The following is a 12,487-nucleotide window of genomic DNA, read 5'->3' as shown; positions in this document are numbered from 1 at the left end:
CTTCCCTTTAAGTAGAGCGTCAGGGACAGCCTCCCTGGCTTACGGCCATACTAGCCTGAATACGCCCGATCTCGTCCGATCTCGGAAGCTAAGCAGGCTCGGGCCTGGTCAGTACTTGGATGGGAGACCGCCTGGGAATACCAGGTGCTGTAAGCTTTTGCATCTTTTACACACCAGAGGGCGACAAATCACGAGTTTTAACTTTGGATACACGCAATTTCATCATTATTTCAGATTTGACTTCCCCAAATACACAGGCATAGAATAGATCTTGTTCTCCAACGTAAACGATCCCTAGTAACTAGTGTACATTCGTAAATAAATTGAGCATCATGGCTAGAAGTGACTAAATGTTGCCTAATCTTTCTCATCGAGAAATGACACAATTACAGCAACACAAAAAGGAACTCCACCGGACAAAGTTCAGTGCTCACAAGGAGCCTAATTCAACACACACGGTTCCATTCCCATTCATGCAAAGCACGAAAGTGTAAAACTTGGGAAAATACTTGAGAGCAAAGATCACATTCAATCTCATTCAAGGCACGGATGTGAATGCAACGGGATGAAATTACTGAAATGATGCCTGCCCTCGAACTGTGATGATGGACTACCCGACTCGCCAATAATATTGGGTTCTGGTGTATTGAAATACAGGAGCTGCTGGATTTGTGTGTTTTCTTACCCACTCACCATAGTTTGTCAAATGTTTAAACAACTGAACTTATATTCAAGGTTTGTTTCTCTTCATATGTTTTACTGGTTTACATTTGTCTCAGCAACCTGTTGAATGATTCTTCTGCTTTCAAAACAAAATGACAACAGGATGAATGCACACACTTGAAAATACAATACATGCAATGTTATGCATCATAGTGATGCAACCTCCTTTCAGTTTCATACTGCATGTCAATTGAAATCCTTACTGAAATGCACACCTTCTCAAGATTGCGCTTGACTGGCGTGTCAGGCACTCAATTACAGCTGTTTTATCAAGAGAATGTGTTCGTTTTGTAATATATAGTTCCGGTCTGGTGTGGCACCCCAGCTAACGCACAACGTTGCCACAATGTTGCCACAACGTGGCGTGTTAGCAGGGACTGTCTGCGGCGTGCTGGTGTGTCCCGGGCTTTAGAGTAGAGAGACAGTTCAACTGTAAGTATGAACGGCAGAAACGGATATTGCCTTCCCTTTAAGTAGAGCGTCAGGGACAGCCTCCCTGGCTTACGGCCATACTAGCCTGAATACGCCCGATCTCGTCCGATCTCAGAAGCTAAGCAGGCTCGGGCCTGGTCAGTACTTGGATGGGAGACCGCCTGGGAATACCAGGTGCTGTAAGCTTTTGCATCTTTTACACACCAGAGGGCGACAAATCACAAGTTTTAACTTTGGATACACGCAATTTCATCATTATTTCAGATTTGACTTCCCCAAATACACAGGCATACAATAGATCTTGTTCTCCAACGTAAACGGTCCCTAGTAACTAGGGTACATTCGTAAATAAATTGAGCATCATGGCTAGAAGTGACTAAATGTTGCCTAATCTTTCTCATCGAGAAATGACACAATTACAGCAACACAAAAAGGAACTCCACCGGACAAAGTTCAGTGCTCACAAGGAGCTTCATTCAACACACACGGTTCCATTCCCATTCATGCAAAGCACGAAAGTGTAAAACTTGGGAACATACTTGAGAGCAAAGATCACATTCAATCTCATTCAAGGCACGGATGTGAATGCAACGGGATGAAATTACTGAAATGATGCCTGCCCTCGAACTGTGATGATGGACTACCCGACTCGCCAATAATATTGGGTTCTGGTGTATTGAAATACAGGAGCTGCTGGATTTGTGTGTTTTCTTACCCCCTCACCATAGTTTGTCAAATGTTTAAACAACTGAACTTATATTCAAGGTTTGTTTCTCTTCATATGTTTTACTGGTTTACATTTGTCTCAGCAACCTGTTGAATGATTCTTCTGCTTTCAAAACAAAATGACAACAGGATGAATGCACACACTTGAAAATACAATACATGCAATGTTATGCATCATAGTGATGCAACCTCCTTTCAGTTTCATACTGCATGTCAATTGAAATCCTTACTGAAATGCACACCTTCTCAAGATTGCGCTTGACTGGCGTGTCAGGCACTCAATTACAGCTGTTTTATCAAGACAATGTGTTCGTTTTGTAAAATATAGTTCCGGTCTGGTGTGGCACCCCAGCTAACGCACAACGTTGCCACAACGTTTCGTGTTAGCAGGGACTGTCTGCAGCGTGCTGGTGTGTCCCGGACTTTAGAGTAGAGAGACAGTTCAACTGCAAGTATGAGCGGCAGAAACGGATATTGCCTTCCCTTTAAGTAGAGGGTCAAGGACAGCCTCCCTGGCTTACGGCCATACTAGCCTGAATACGCCCGATCTCGTCTGATCTCGGAAGCCAAGCAGGCTCGGGCCTGGTCAGTACTTGGATGGGAGACCACCTGGGAATACCAGGTGCTGTAAGCTTTTGCATCTTTTACACACCAGAGGGCGACAAATCACGAGTTTTAACTTTGGATACACGCAATTTCATCATTATTTCAGATTTTACTTCCCCAAATACACAGGCATACAATAGATCTTGTTCTCCAACGTAAACGGTCCCTAGTAACTAGGGTACATTCGTAAATAAATTGAGCATCATGGCTAGAAGTGACTAAATGTTGCCTAATCTTTCTCATCGAGAAATGACACAATTACAGCAACACAAAAAGGAACTCCACCGGACAAAGTTCAGTGCTCACAAGGAGCCTCATTCAACACACACGGTTCCATTCCCATTCATGCAAAGCACGAAAGTGTAAAACTTGGGAACATACTTGAGAGCAAAGATCACATTCAATCTCATTCAAGGCACGGATGTGAATGCAACGGGATGAAATTACTGAAATGATGCCTGCCCTCGAACTGTGATGATGGACTACCCGACTCGCCAATAATATTGGGTTCTGGTGTATTGAAATACAGGAGCTGCTGGATTTGTGTGTTTTCTTACCCCCTCACCATAGTTTGTCAAATGTTTAAACAACTGAACTTATATTCAAGGTTTGTTTCTCTTCATATGTTTTACTGGTTTACATTTGTCTCAGCAACCTGTTGAATGATTCTTCTGCTTTCAAAACAAAATGACAACAGGATGAATGCACACACTTGAAAATACAATACATGCAATGTTATGCATCATAGTGATGCAACCTCCTTTCAGTTTCATACTGCATGTCAATTGAAATCCTTACTGAAATGCACACCTTCTCAAGATTGCGCTTGACTGGCGTGTCAGGCACTCAATTACAGCTGTTTAATCAAGACAATGTGTTCGTTTTGTAATATATAGTTCCGGTCTGGTGTGGCACCCCAGCTAACGCACAACGTTGCCACAATGTTGCCACAACGTGGCGTGTTAGCAGGGACTGTCTGCGGCGCGCTGGTGTGTCCCGGGCTTTAGAGTAGAGAGACAGTTCAACTGTAAGTATGAACGGCAGAAACGGATATTGCCTTCCCTTTAAGTAGAGCGTCAGGGACAGCCTCCCTGGCTTACGGCCTACTAGCCTGAATACGCCCGATCTCGTCCGATCTCGGAAGCTAAGCAGGCTCGGGCCTGGTCAGTACTTGGATGGGAGACCGCCTGGGAATACCAGGTGCTGTAAGCTTTTGCATCTTTTACACACCAGAGGGCGACAAATCACGATTTTTAACTTTGGATACACGCAATTTCATCATTATTTCAGATTTGACTTCCCCAAATACACAGGCATACAATAGATCTTGTTCTCCAACGTAAACGGTCCCTAGTAACTAGGGTACATTCGTAAATAAATTGAGCATCATGGCTAGAAGTGACTAAATGTTGCCTAATCTTTCTCATCGAGAAATGACACAATTACAGCAACACAAAAAGGAACTCCACCGGACAAAGTTCAGTGCTCACAAGGAGCCTCATTCAACACACACGGTTCCATTCCCATTCATGCAAAGCACGAAAGTGTAAAACTTGGGAACATACTTGAGAGCAAAGATCACATTCAATCTCATTCAAGGCACGGATGTGAATGCAACGGGATGAAATTACTGAAATGATGCCTGCCCTCGAACTGTGATGATGGACTACCCGACTCGCCAATAATATTGGGTTCTGGTGTATTGAAATACAGGAGCTGCTGGATTTGTGTGTTTTCTTACCCCCTCACCATAGTTTGTCAAATGTTTAAACAACTGAACTTATATTCAAGGTTTGTTTCTCTTCATATGTTTTACTGGTTTACATTTGTCTCAGCAACCTGTTGAATGATTCTTCTGCTTTCAAAACAAAATGACAACAGGATGAATGCACACACTTGAAAATACAATACATGCAATGTTATGCATCATAGTGATGCAACCTCCTTTCAGTTTCATACTGCATGTCAATTGAAATCCTTACTGAAATGCACACCTTCTCAAGATTGCGCTTGACTGGCGTGTCAGGCACTCAATTACAGCTGTTTTATCAAGACAATGTGTTCGTTTTGTAATATATAGTTCCGGTCTGGTGTGGCACCCCAGCTAACGCACAACGTTGCCACAATGTTGCCACAACGTGGCGTGTTAGCAGGGACTGGCTGCGGCGCGCTGGTGTGTCCCGGGCTTTAGAGTAGAGAGACAGTTCAACTGTAAGTATGTACGGCAGAAACGGATATTGCCTTCCCTTTAAGTAGAGCTTCAGGGACAGCATTCCTGGCTTACGGCCATACTAGCCTGAATACGCCCGATCTCGTCCGATCTAGGAAGCTAAGCAGGCTCGGGCCTGGTCAGTACTTGGATGGGAGACCGCCTGGGAATACCAGGTGCTGTAAGCTTTTGCATCTTTTACACACCAGAGGGCGACAAATCACGAGTTTTAACTTTGGATACACGCAATTTCATCATTATTTCAGATTTGACTTCCCCAAATACACAGGCATACAATAGATCTTGTTCTCCAACGTAAACGGTCCCTAGTAACTAGGGTACATTCGTAAATAAATTGAGCATCATGGCTAGAAGTGACTAAATGTTGTCTAATCTTTCTCATCGAGAAATGACACAATTACAGCAACACAAAAAGGAACTCCACCGGACAAAGTTCAGTGCTCACAAGGAGCCTCATTCAACACACACGGTTCCATTCCCATTCATGCAAAGCACGAAAGTGTAAAACTTGGGAACATACTTGAGAGCAAAGATCACATTCAATCTCATTCAAGGCACGGATGTGAATGCAACGGGATGAAATTACTGAAATGATGCCTGCCCTCGAACTGTGATGATGGACTACCCGACTCGCCAATAATATTGGGTTCTGGTGTATTGAAATACAGGAGCTGCTGGATTTGTGTGTTTTCTTACCCCCTCACCATAGTTTGTCAAATGTTTAAACAACTGAACTTATATTCAAGGTTTGTTTCTCTTCATATGTTTTACTGGTTTACATTTGTCTCAGCAACCTGTTGAATGATTCTTCTGCTTTCAAAACAAAATGACAACAGGATGAATGCACACACTTGAAAATACAATACATGCAATGTTATGCATCATAGTGATGCAACCTCCTTTCAGTTTCATACTGCATGTCAATTGAATTCCTCACTGAAATGCACACCTTCTCAAGATTGCGCTTGACTGGCGTGTCAGGCACTCAATTACAGCTGTATTATCAAGACAATGTGTTCGTTTTGTAAAATATAGTTCCGGTCTGGTGTGGCACCCCAGCTAACGCACAACGTTGCCACAACGTTTCGTGTTAGCAGGGACTGTCTGCGGCGCGCTGGTGTGTCCCGGACTTTAGAGTAGAGAGACAGATCAACTGCAAGTATGAGCGGCAGAAACGGATATTGCCTTCCCTTTAAGTAGAGCGTCAGGGACAGCCTCCCTTGCTTACGACCATACTAGCCTGAATACGCACGATCTCGTCCGATCTCGGAAGCTAAGCAGGCTCGGGCCTGGTCAGTACTTGGATGGGAGACCGCCTGGGAATACCAGGTGCTGTAAGCTTTTTCATCTTTTACACACCAGAGGGCGACAAATCACGAGTTTTAACTTTGGATACACGCAATTTCATCATTATTTCAGATTTGACTTCCCCAAATACACAGGCATACAATAGATCTTGTTCTCCAACGTAAACGGTCCCTAGAAACTAGGGTACATTCGTAAATAAATTCAGCATCATGGCTAGAAGTGACTAAATGTTGCCTAATCTATCTCATCGAGAAATGACACAATTACAGCAACACAAAAAGGAACTCCACCGGACAAAGTTCAGTGCTCACAAGGAGCCTCATTCAACACACACGGTTCCATTCCCATTCATGCAAAGCACGAAAGTGTAAAACTTGGGAACATACTTGAGAGCAAAGATCACATTCAATCTCATTCAAGGCACGGATGTGAATGCAACGGGATGAAATAACTGAAATGATGCCTGCCCTCGAACTGTGATGATGGACTACCCGACTCGCCAATAATATTGGCTTCTGGTGTATTGAAATACAGGAGCTGCTGGATGTGTGTGTTTTCTTTCCCCCTCACCATAGTTTGTCAAATGTTTAAACAACTGAACTTATATTCAAGGTTTGTTTCTCTTCATATGTTTTACTGGTTTACATTTGTCTCAGCAACCTGTTGAATGATTCTTCTGCTTTCAAAACAAAATGACAACAGGATGAATGCACACACTTGAAAATACAATACATGCAATGTTATGCATCATAGTGATGCAACCTCCTTTCAGTTTCATACTGCATGTCAATTGAAATCCTTACTGAAATGCACACCTTCTCAAGATTGCGCTTGACTGGCGTGTCAGGCACTCAATTACAGCTGTTTTATCAAGACAATGTGTTCGTTTTGTAATATATAGTTCCGGTCTGGTGTGGCACCCCAGCTAACGCACAACGTTGCCACAACGTTTCGTGTTAGCAGGGACTGTCTGCGGCGCGCTGGTGTGTCCCGGACTTTAGAGTAGAGAGACAGTTCAACTGCAAGTATGAGCGGCAGAAACGGATATTGCCTTCCCTTTAAGTAGAGCGTCAGGGATAGCCTCCCTGGCTTACGGCCATACTAGCCTGAATACGCCCGATCTCGTCCGATCTCGGAAGCTAAGCAGGCTCGGGCCTGGTCAGTACTTGGATGGGAGACCGCCTGGGAATACCAGGTGCTGTAAGCTTTTGCATCTTTTACACACCAGAGGGCGACAAATCACGAGTTTTAACTTTGGATACACGCAATTTCATCATTATTTCAGATTTGACTTCCCCAAATACACAGGCATACAATAGATCTTGTTCTCCAACGTAAACGGTCCCTAGTAACTAGGGTACATTCGTAAATAAATTGAGCATCATGGCTAGAAGTGACTAAATGTTGCCTAATCTTTCTCATCGAGAAATGACACAATTACAGCAACACAAAAAGGAACTCCACCGGACAAAGTTCAGTGCTCACAAGGAGCTTCATTCAACACACACGGTTCCATTCCCATTCATGCAAAGCACGAAAGTGTAAAACTTGGGAACATACTTGAGAGCAAAGATCACATTCAATCTCATTCAAGGCACGGATGTGAATGCAACGGGATGAAATTACTGAAATGATGCCTGCCCTCGAACTGTGATGATGGACTACCCGACTCGCCAATAATATTGGGTTCTGGTGTATTGAAATACAGGAGCTGCTGGATTTGTGTGTTTTCTTACCCCCTCACCATAGTTTGTCAAATGTTTAAACAACTGAACTTATATTCAAGGTTTGTTTCTCTTCATATGTTTTACTGGTTTACATTTGTCTCAGCAACCTGTTGAATGATTCTTCTGCTTTCAAAACAAAATGACAACAGGATGAATGCACACACTTGAAAATACAATACATGCAATGTTATGCATCATAGTGATGCAACCTCCTTTCAGTTTCATACTGCATGTCAATTGAAATCCTTACTGAAATGCACACCTTCTCAAGATTGCGCTTGACTGGCGTGTCAGGCACACAATTACAGCTGTTTTATCAAGACAATGTGTTCGTTTTGTAATATATAGTTCCGGTCTGGTGTGGCACCCCAGCTAACGCACAACGTTGCCACAACGTGGCATGTTAGCAGGGACTGTCTGCGGTGCGCTGGTGTGTCCCGGGCTTTAGAGTAGAGAGACAGTTCAACTGTAAGTATGAACGGCAGAAACGGATATTGCCTTCCCTTTAAGTAGAGCGTCAGGGACAGCCTCCCTGGCTTACGGCCATACTAGCCTGAATACTCCCGATCTCATCAGATCTCGGAAGCCAAGCGGGCTCGGGCCTGGTCAGTACTTGGATGGGAGACCGCCTGGGAATACCAGGTGCTGTAAGCTTTTGCACCTTTTACACACCAGAGGGCGACAAATCACGAGTTTTAACTTTGGATACACGCAATTTCATCATTATTTCAGATTTTACTTCCCCAAATACACAGGCATACAATAGATCTTGTTCTCCAACGTAAACGGTCCCTAGTAACTAGGGTACATTCGTAAATAAATTGAGCATCATGGCTAGAAGTGACTAAATGTTGCCTAATCTTTCTCATCGAGAAATGACACAATTACAGCAACACAAAAAGGAACTCCACCGGACAAAGTTCAGTGCTCACAAGGAGCCTCATTCAACACACACGGTTCCATTCCCATTCATGCAAAGCACGAAAGTGTAAAACTTGGGAACATACTTGAGAGCAAAGATCACATTCAATCTCATTCAAGGCACGGATGTGAATGCAACGGGATGAAATTACTGAAATGATGCCTGCCCTCGAACTGTGATGATGGACAACCCGACTCGCCAATAATATTGGGTTCTGGTGTATTGAAATACAGGAGCTGCTGGATTTGTGTGTTTTCTTACCCCCTCACCATAGTTTGTCAAATGTTTAAACAACTGAACTTATATTCAAGGTTTGTTTCTCTTCATATGTTTTACTGGTTTACATTTGTCTCAGCAACCTGTTGAATGATTCTTCTGCTTTCAAAACAAAATGACAACAGGATGAATGCACACACTTGAAAATACAATACATGCAATGTTATGCATCATAGTGATGCAACCTCCTTTCAGTTTCATACTGCATGTCAATTGAAATCCTTACTGAAATGCACACCTTCTCAAGATTGCGCTTGACTGGCGTGTCAGGCACTCAATTACAGCTGTATTATCAAGACAATGTGTTCGTTTTGTAAAATATAGTTCCGGTCTGGAGTGGCACCCCAGCTTACGCACAACGTTGCCACAACGTTGCCACAACGTGGCGTGTTAGCAGGGACTGTCTGCGGCGCACTGGTGTGTCCCGGGCTTTAGAGTAGAGAGACAGTTCAACTGTAAGTATGATCGGCAGAAACGGATATTGCCTTCCCTTTAAGTAAAGCGTCAGGGACAGCCTCCCTGGCTTACGGCCATACTAGCCTGAATACGCCCGATCTCGTCCGATCTCGGAAGCCAAGCAGGCTTGGGCCTGGTCAGTACTTGGATGGGAGACCGCCTGGGAATACCAGGTGCTGTAAGCTTTTGCACCTTTTACACACCAGAGGGCGACAAATCACGAGTTTTAACTTGGGATACAGACAATTTCATCATTATTTCAGGTTTTACTTCCCCAAATACACAGGCATACAATAGATCTTGTTCTCCAACGTAAACGGTCCCTAGTAACTAGGGTACATTCGTAAATAAATTGAGCATCATGGCTAGAAGTGACTAAATGTTGCCTAATCTTTCTCATCGAGAAATGACACAATTACAGCAACACAAAAAGAACTCCACCGGACAAAGTTCAGTGCTCACAAGGAGCCTCATTCAACACACACGGTTCCATTCCCATTCATGCAAAGCACGAAAGTGTAAAACTTGGGAACATACTTGAGAGCAAAGATCACATTCAATCTCATTCAAGGCACGGATGTGAATGCAACGGGATGAAATTACTGAAATGATGCCTGCCCTCGAACTGTGATGATGGACTACCCGACTCGCCAATAATATTGGGTTCTGGTGTATTGAAATACAGGAGCTGCTGGATTTGTGTGTTTTCTTACCCCCTCACCATAGTTTGTCAAATGTTTAAACAACTGAACTTATATTCAAGGTTTGTTTCTCTTCATATGTTTTACTGGTTTACATTTGTCTCAGCAACCTGTTGAATGATTCTTCTGCTTTCAAAACAAAATGACAACAGGATGAATGCACACACTTGAAAATACAATACATGCAATGTTATGCATCATAGTGATGCAACCTCCTTTCAGTTTCATACTGCATGTCAATTGAAATCCTTACTGAAATGCACACCTTCTCAAGATTGCGCTTGACTGGCGTGTCAGGCACTCAATTACAGCTGTTTTATCAAGACAATGTGTTCGTTTTGTAAAATATAGTTCCGGTCTGGTGTGGCACCCCAGCTAACGCACAACGTTGCCACAACGTTGCCACAACGTGGCGTGTTAGCAGGGACTGTCTGCGGCGCACTGGTGTGTCCCGGGCTTTAGAGTAGAGAGACAGTTCAACTGTAAGTATGAACGGCAGAAACGGATATTGCCATCCCTTTAAGTAGAGCGTCAGGGACAGCCTACCTGGCTTACGGCCATACTAGCCTGAATACGCCCGATCTCGTCCGATCTCGGAAGCCAAGCAGGCTCGGGCCTGGTCAGTACTTGAATGGGAGACCGCCTGGGAATACCAGGTGCTGTAAGCTTTTGCACCTTTTACACACCAGAGGGCGACAAATCACGAGTTTTAACTTTGGATACACACAATTTCATCATTATTTCAGATTTTACTTCCCCAAATACACAGGCATACAATAGATCTTGTTCTCCAACGTAAACGGTCCCTAGTAACTAGGGTACATTCGTAAATAAATTGAGCATCATGGCTAGAAGTGACTAAATGTTGCCTAATCTTTCTCATCGAGAAATGACACAATTACAGCAACACAAAAAGGAACTCCACCGGACAAAGTTCAGTGCTCACAAGGAGCCTCATTCAACACACACGGTTCCATTCCCATTCATGCAAAGCACGAAAGTGTAAAACTTGGGAACATACTTGAGAGCAAAGATCACATTCAATCTCATTCAAGGCACGGATGTGAATGCAACGGGATGAAATTACTGAAATGATGCCTGCCCTCGAACTGTGATGATGGACTACCCGACTCGCCAATAATATTGGGTTCTGGTGTATTGAAATACAGGAGCTGCTGGATTTGTGTGTTTTCTTACCCCCTCACCATAGTTTGTCAAATGTTTAAACAACTGAACTTATATTCAAGGTTTGTTTCTCTTCATATGTTTTACTGGTTTACATTTGTCTCAGCAACCTGTTGAATGATTCTTCTGCTTTCAAAACAAAATGACAACAGGATGAATGCACACACTTGAAAATACAATACATGCAATGTTATGCATCATAGTGATGCAACCTCCTTTCAGTTTCATACTGCATGTCAATTGAAATCCTTACTGAAATGCACACCTTCTCAAGATTGCGCTTGACTGGCGTGTCAGGCACTCAATTACAGCTGTATTATCAAGACAATGTGTTCGTTTTGTAAAATATAGTTCCGGTCTGGTGTGGCACCCCAGCTAACGCACAACGTTGCCACAATGTTGCCACAACGTGGCGTGTTAGCAGGGACTGTCTGCGGCGCACTGGTGTGTCCCGGGCTTTAGAGTAGAGAGACAGTTCAACTGTAAGTATGATCGGCAGAAACGGATATTGCCTTCCCTTTAAGTAGAGCGTCAGGGACAGCCTCCCTGGCTTACGGCCATACTAGCCTGAATACGCCCGATCTCGTCCGATCTCGGAAGCCAAGCAGGCTTGGGCCTGGTCAGTACTTGGATGGGAGACCGCCTGGGAATACCAGGTGCTGTAAGCTTTTGCACCTTTTACACACCAGAGGGCGACAAATCACGAGTTTTAACTTTGGATACACACAATTTCATCATTATTTCAGGTTTTACTTCCCCAAATACACAGGCATACAATAGATCTTGTTCTCCAACGTAAACGGTCCCTAGTAACTAGGGTACATTCGTCAATAAATTGAGCATCATGGCTAGAAGTGACTAAATGTTGCCTAATCTTTCTCATCGAGAAATGACACAATTACAGCAACACAAAAAGAACTCCACCGGACAAAGTTCAGTGCTCACAAGGAGCCTCATTCAACACACATGGTTCCATTCCAATTCATGCAAAGCACGAAAGTGTAAAACTTGGGAACATACTTGAGAGCAAAGATCACATTCAATCTCATTCAAGGCACGGATGTGAATGCATCGGGATGAATTTACTGAAATGATGCCTGCCCTCGAACTGTGATGATGGACTACCCGACTCGCCAATAATATTGGGTTCTGGTGTATTGAAATACAGGAGCTGCTGGATTTGTGTGTTTTCTTA

General features: G+C 43.6%; 11 non-coding genes across 11 annotated transcripts; all 11 read left to right on the top strand.

Annotated features, from left to right (window-relative positions):
• The first annotated feature begins 37 nt into the window (after positions 1 to 37).
• On the top strand, positions 38 to 156 carry LOC136743022 (5S ribosomal RNA). The gene has a single exon (XR_010815141.1). It is a non-coding gene; the product is annotated as a 5S ribosomal RNA (ribosomal RNA).
• Positions 157 to 1,222: 1,066 nt separating this feature from the next.
• Positions 1,223 to 1,341, top strand: LOC136743187 (5S ribosomal RNA). Its single transcript, XR_010815296.1, has one exon. It is a non-coding gene; the product is annotated as a 5S ribosomal RNA (ribosomal RNA).
• Positions 1,342 to 2,396: 1,055 nt separating this feature from the next.
• On the top strand, positions 2,397 to 2,515 carry LOC136743121 (5S ribosomal RNA). The gene has a single exon (XR_010815234.1). It is a non-coding gene; the product is annotated as a 5S ribosomal RNA (ribosomal RNA).
• Positions 2,516 to 3,581: 1,066 nt separating this feature from the next.
• Positions 3,582 to 3,699, top strand: LOC136743276 (5S ribosomal RNA). The gene has a single exon (XR_010815381.1). It is a non-coding gene; the product is annotated as a 5S ribosomal RNA (ribosomal RNA).
• A 1,066-nt stretch (positions 3,700 to 4,765) lies between these two features.
• Positions 4,766 to 4,884, top strand: LOC136743243 (5S ribosomal RNA). The gene has a single exon (XR_010815349.1). It is a non-coding gene; the product is annotated as a 5S ribosomal RNA (ribosomal RNA).
• A 1,055-nt stretch (positions 4,885 to 5,939) lies between these two features.
• Positions 5,940 to 6,058, top strand: LOC136743260 (5S ribosomal RNA). The gene has a single exon (XR_010815365.1). It is a non-coding gene; the product is annotated as a 5S ribosomal RNA (ribosomal RNA).
• Positions 6,059 to 7,113: 1,055 nt separating this feature from the next.
• Positions 7,114 to 7,232, top strand: LOC136743021 (5S ribosomal RNA). Its single transcript, XR_010815140.1, has one exon. It is a non-coding gene; the product is annotated as a 5S ribosomal RNA (ribosomal RNA).
• Positions 7,233 to 8,287: 1,055 nt separating this feature from the next.
• LOC136743142 (5S ribosomal RNA) lies at positions 8,288 to 8,406 on the top strand. The gene has a single exon (XR_010815254.1). It is a non-coding gene; the product is annotated as a 5S ribosomal RNA (ribosomal RNA).
• Positions 8,407 to 9,472: 1,066 nt separating this feature from the next.
• LOC136743077 (5S ribosomal RNA) lies at positions 9,473 to 9,591 on the top strand. The gene has a single exon (XR_010815193.1). It is a non-coding gene; the product is annotated as a 5S ribosomal RNA (ribosomal RNA).
• A 1,065-nt stretch (positions 9,592 to 10,656) lies between these two features.
• LOC136743183 (5S ribosomal RNA) lies at positions 10,657 to 10,775 on the top strand. Its single transcript, XR_010815292.1, has one exon. It is a non-coding gene; the product is annotated as a 5S ribosomal RNA (ribosomal RNA).
• Positions 10,776 to 11,841: 1,066 nt separating this feature from the next.
• Positions 11,842 to 11,960, top strand: LOC136743076 (5S ribosomal RNA). Its single transcript, XR_010815192.1, has one exon. It is a non-coding gene; the product is annotated as a 5S ribosomal RNA (ribosomal RNA).
• Positions 11,961 to 12,487: the final 527 nt, after the last annotated feature.

This window comes from Amia ocellicauda, unplaced genomic scaffold, assembly GCF_036373705.1.
Source record: "Amia ocellicauda isolate fAmiCal2 unplaced genomic scaffold, fAmiCal2.hap1 HAP1_SCAFFOLD_77, whole genome shotgun sequence".
NCBI classification, from domain to species: domain Eukaryota; kingdom Metazoa; phylum Chordata; class Actinopteri; order Amiiformes; family Amiidae; genus Amia; species Amia ocellicauda.
Note: the sequence above shows the minus strand (reverse complement) of the source record. Positions and strands in the feature narration are given on the sequence as shown.